The sequence below is a fragment of the Mustela putorius genome, unplaced genomic scaffold (genome assembly GCF_011764305.1).
Source record: "Mustela putorius furo isolate JIRA1106 unplaced genomic scaffold, ASM1176430v1.1 tig00000430_pilon_pilon_pilon, whole genome shotgun sequence".
NCBI lineage: Eukaryota > Metazoa > Chordata > Mammalia > Carnivora > Mustelidae > Mustela > Mustela putorius.
In genome coordinates, this window is record NW_025421377.1 from 4,901,958 (window position 1) to 4,907,957 (window position 6,000).

Genomic DNA, 6,000 nt, shown 5'->3' on the forward strand with positions numbered 1-6,000 from the left:
TGAGCTGAAAACATGGAGGGCAGGGATGTTTCAATATTCCATCACAATGGTGATGGAAACCTGGGTTGCGACAGGAGGGGTACCTGTAACTCTCAAAAGTCATACTAAATTGGCTCCCTCCTTCTCAGCTGTATTTGCTACAAAAGGTCTATAGTTTGTTTAGGTGCTAAGGTGATACGTTGTGATATATGAACATTTTCTTCTTGTTTTTGTCGTTTAACCAATAAAGGGCATGAAATACTTTGACAGAAACATTCTGAACTGTTGCTGTGAGCAGGGAATGCTTGTTGGCACGACACAGGAGACAGCATCCCTGCTTCTGTGCAGTGGTGGGACCTGCCTTCAGCTCAGATCCCAACCAATTGGTTCTTTCTCCAAGGGTGGAGGATTTTTTCTCCTTTTAAAATCATTTAAAATCTGGGGCACCTGGGTGGCTCAGTGGGTTAAGCCGCTGCCTTCGGCTCAGGTCATGATCTCAGGGTCCTGGGATCAAGTCCTGCATTGGGCACTCTGCTCAGCAGAGAGCCTGCTTCCCTCTCTCTCTCTGCCTGCTTCTCTGCCTACCTGTGATTTCTCACTGTCAAATAAATAAATAAAATCTTTTTTTAAAAAAATCTTTCCCTGCAATGTAGCAGAACCCAAAAAGGACCCAATGAAGCTGCTAAAATGAGTACCCAGAGTCTCAGACTAGAGAACATGAAGTACATGGACAAACGAGCATTTTGCTCCTCGTGAACGGAGACAGAGCACCCCGGCAAGATCATCAATGAAACTGGGTTTAAAGAAGCTTCATGCAAGTGGGCAAGAAAGGGTTAAAAGATGTTCTTCAGATGGCATCAGGCCCTACCCTAAAGGAGCTATTGGACAGAATAGCACAGCATACCTGTAAAAGCATCCAGGCCACAGCTGGGCAGAACATTCTTTCAGCCCCACTAGCTAAGGGTTGGGGGTGGTGGGCAACTGTCCTTAGTGAGGAACTGAAAATGACGAGGATGCCACTGTATATCCTCGCACGTGTTTATGCTTAGTGCAGCGTGGACCTCCACACCGACACACCTCTCGCTACACTGAGTGGCTTCAGTGAAGCTCTCAGTGGCTTCTTAAAATCCCCAGCTGAAAATCTCCCCAGTTGAGGGATGCATGTAAACTTCTGAGTTAAGGACTCTATAAGTCAGGACTTTTCCTATTCCATCCAGATGTTTGTCACCCCACACTTCTCTAGAACGAGTGGGTGGCAGAATTATGATGCCATAAGAACGGCCAACTGGCTATTAAAACTTTGCTTTCTTTTGCCTCAACAGGATTATGACATCAGCTAGAAAGCAGCCAATGGGCTCCTCCCTCCCTTCCTTCTTTCCTTTTTTCTTTCACTCTTTATTAAGTTTGGTTCAGCAAACTTTTTTTTTTTTTTAATTTGGCAGAGAGATTTGGCAGATTTTATTTATTTGGCAGAGAGAGGGAGAACAAGCAGAGGGAGATTCAGAGGGAGAGGGAGAAGCAGACTCCATGCTGAGCAGGGAGCCCAATGCAGGGCCTGATCCCAGGACCCTGGGATCATGACTAGAGCCAAAGGCAGATGCTAAACCAACTGAGCCACCCAGGCACTTCAAGTTCAACAAGCTTTTAAACCTCTGTCCCTTTCTTCAAGAAGCTCATACAGGAGGCAGACAAATAAGTTTAATGTCCTGTGATAACTGCAACAGTATCAGCATGTCCAAAAGTGAAAGAAAATAAGCATAAAGAAGAGTGGGGGATGAGCTCTGAGAGCCTGGGGAGAGTTGGGGAGATCTTGTCAGTTTCAGCTGGTTTAAATGTATTTAAAGTGCAACTACAAAGAAAACACTTGCTTATTTCCTGGAGGCTAGGTGCATTAGTTATTCTGGCAAGGCTGCAGAATAAATTGTACTCAAGAAAAATGTTCAGCTTTTGGTGATTGACTAATGCTCTCAGAATCAAGACTTGACCCAAGCTGAACTGTGAACCAAAAACTGAAAATAAGGTGATGGTTGGGAAATAAATTGGAATAAAGGGCAAGATTTGCTCAATATGACCAGTATGTTAAAAGAAACAAGAGAAGAGCAAGAGATCTCAGAGCTGATCTAATCTATGTTTTTCATTATGTAGGTGGAAAAAACCTGAAGTCCAGGGTCATTAAAGACTTCTGTAAGGTCACAAGAAACCACTGATTGGCAGAGGGAGAGATAAAACAAGAGTGTGCATCATGATCTGACTTTATTGTTCTTTCAACTTTTTCAACATACCTGATAGTGTACCACAAAAGAAAAATTTGATTTTCTCTTTTCTTTACAAATAATCGCCAAGTGATTATATCCTAAAATAATCAAATTGAGACAAAATTAAAGTGCTGTCCAAATAGAGCCTTTACTAATCTGATGTTTTCTTCCATATGTATAAAAAAGTAGGCTTTAAAAATAGAATCTCAACCTTGTTGCCTGCACACTTGTAATATGAAGCATATGGATTCTTCTTTTGTCAGCAACACAGACTATTTGCACTCCAGGCTCCAGCTCTCTCTTAAATTGATTGCTATCTAGCACCCATCAAAAGCTCTGTGGAGGGGATGATTATGAAGGGCACTTATGAGGATGTCCACTTACTGCTACAGGTATGGAAGTTCTAAGCTTGTATCAGGCAACATCACTAGAGAGCTAAGAAATGGCGCGTCAGTTTCTTGGTGTGTCAGTGTCTCTTTGATGACATGAGTTCTAGTGTCACCCCCTTGGCATTGATGGAAGGTGACCGCAGGAAACAAGCATATCAAGATTGTTTTTCTCTATTTTTTTTTTAAAGTGGGGGAAGTATTAAAGACACTGTCATCTGTGTTGTTCTAGGCTCTTTGGAAAAAGATAAACATATTTTGTAACTGGTAGCAGGAAAATGTGTTTCACTCAAAGAAGTGGTACGTATACTTTTAAACTCAAGTAATAATAATCATAAAAGTCATTTTCCTTTCTGTGCTGGCTTCCACAAACTACAGATTCAATGTTAAATAAAGCTCAATTTCACACATAAGCTTAAATTGGGGGTATACTTGCTTTTTCCACTAAAAAAACATTTCTAATCTAACAATGATATTTTCTACAAGGTTCTTATTGTACGTTATCTCAGGTCTTCTTTTGGAAGTAGTGGGGAGAAAATAATGAATAGATACATAGAACACTTCCTTTGTTTTGAGTCATTGATGACGATGTTGGTTTTTTATTGATAAACCTGAGGTTCCTGCTATACACAGCACACACTTCAGAGATCTGGGGACACCCAAGTAGTACCGGAAATGACTGTAGGCGATTAGGGTTTTGAATCCAGCTGTGGGACTCGAGCCTATTAGATATAAACAATATCGGGTAGCAAATTCTAAAGTAATTTCAGAGATCCATTCTATCCTAAGACTCTAAGACTATTACATTAGTAATTTGGACATTTGGTCAAAGCATGTTTTGTTTTGAGTCCGCTTAATATTGTTATTTTGGCTAACACTTTTCCTGAGGTAACTCTTTGGGTAACTCTGCTTCTGAATAAGTTTTCAAAAAAGGAATCAGTGTTCATGGTAGAAATTTGGAAAATCAAAGAAGTATAAAGGAGCAAACTAAAATAATCTATAATCACGCTTTGGGCTGATATTGTATAACTCAATGTAGATTATTTAGTGTCCCTGCTTTTTTCACTTAACTTTATGCAGTGAGAATTCCTAGACAACAGATACTCTTCAGTGACAGGATTTCTATTGTGTAACATTTCACTGAAGGATTTGTTCAACCTTCACTCTATGGCTGGAGATTAGATTGTTTCCAGCCTTGTTATCTCTACTAAATGTACTGTGATCCACATTGTAGTAATAATGATCCTGCGTTTGTGAAGCACTGTGCCAAGTGCTGTGTTAACGCCACATGAGAGGCGCCTGGGTAGCTCAGTGGGTTAAGCATCTGCCTTCATCTCAGGTCACGATCTCAGGGTCCTGGGCTCCAATCCTACATCAGGCTCTCTGCTCAGCAGGGAGCCTGCTTTCCACCCACCTCCAGGGCTGCTCTGCCTTGGGATCTCTCTCTGTCAAATCAATAAATGGAATCTTAAAAAAAAAAAAAAAAGAATGCCACACGAATTTTTTAGTTTAGTCGCATAATAATCCTGTGATGTAAGAACTACTGTCTCTTGTTTATAGATAGCGTAACCAAGGAGTAGCAGTCACAGAGTCCACAGCAAAGAAGAGGATTTAACCCCTAATCTGACATAAGCAAATATTCCAACTTGTTTTTTATGGATAAGTAAATAGGACTGTTCAAAGACTCCAACTGCTTATTGAAATATGCAATTATTGGCTCCCAATTAAAAAATCTGTGGGATTTTTCTCCATTCCCTTCCTCCCTCTTTACGTATTTTTTAAAGGAAGAAAGTGTCTAATGAATACTTAGTGGGGTCTTTTGTTTGTTTTTTTCTTTTACTTTAGTAATTATTACACTACTCTAATAAAATATGTTATGTACCCTTATGGTCCTTATTGTTCCTTTTGTTGTTATTGAGATCTAAATGACACATAATATTTTATTAGTTTCAGGTGTACGATGTAATGATTCAGGATTTGCACATGTTGTGAAGTGACCAACACAATAAATCTAGTTAGCATCCATCACTACACATGGTCACAATTTTTTTTCCTTGTGATGAGAACTTCTCTAGTTCTTATTTTGTAGCCTATAGAAGATAGTACTTCGGCTCCAGAAATGAGCTTCTCGTTTTCATTGGAGGACAGAAAACCACCATAATGAAGAGAAACAACCTCTGAATATTACCATATATTACTATATATTAGATAATATTACCATATTTGGACATGTGCAAAGTTCATATATTTTCAAGTTCCTAAAGAAACGGCACCGAAATAAACTAGCTAGCTGGCTCGCTGTGGCCCGGCCCCACTCCTGCTGTGTTAACGACTAGATAAGAATGATTTGCAATCAGCTCATCATTTGATGCATATAAAATAAAGGCTTCTAAAGTGCTTCATGATGGTTGAAACTGTTTCATTTCTTAAGCGGTTGAAACCATCCCCGTAGCTTCACGCACCCTTTTGAAATAGTGCCAAGCGCGGTCTGAACTTTCACCAAGTTTCAGTTAGAGAACGAGAATTGAATGAAAACTTCAGAGTACTCGGTGATTCTAAAACTACACCCAGAGGCGCTGGGTGGCTCAGTGGGTTAAAGCCGCTGCCTTTGGGTCAGGTCATGATCTCAGGGTCTTGGGATCGAGCCCCGCATGGGGCTCTCTGCTCAGTGCAGAGCCTGCTTCCCTTCCTCTTTCTCTGCCTGCCTCTCTGCCTACTTGTGATCTCTGTCAAATAGATTTTTAAAAATCTTAAAAAAACAAACACAAAAAACAACACTATACCTAACCTTGTCTAAGCCCGAGGATTAACTCGGGTTTGCGGACGCCCGAGCGCCTCCGATCTCCGCACTTGGGCGCCCCCCAACCCCTCGGTGCTGCAAACGAAGCCCCGAAGGTCTGAGAAGTTAACGCATCAAGGGGGGCGCCGTCAGACGCTTACCTGCTGCCTAACCCGACGGTCCGTGGAGAAACCTACCACCTTCGCTTTTCCGGGCGAGAGGCCGCGGGATGCCCCCATCCCACAGGGCGGGCGAGTCGCGGTCCTGCAAGGGATGGGGTAGCCGCCCTCGCCGGTCTGCGCCCCGCCCGCCCCAGGCCCCATCCCGAGCGTCAGGGGTCTTGGGCGGCCTCGCCTTCGGCCAGCAGGAGCAGCAGCAGCAGCAGCAGCAGCACCAGCAGGAGCAGGAGCGGCTCCAGGGCGCGCCGGGGCGGGTGCCCGGCCACGAGGGCTCCGGGAGGGCGGCGGGTGGCGGCGGCAGCGGGGGCGCGCGGCGGAGGCCGGCGTTGCCAGGGCGCGCGCGGGGCGCGTCCCTAGCAGCCGGCCGCCCACGTCAGGGTTTGTTTAATAATCGCCGCCGTATTTATGGCGGGGGCTGCGGG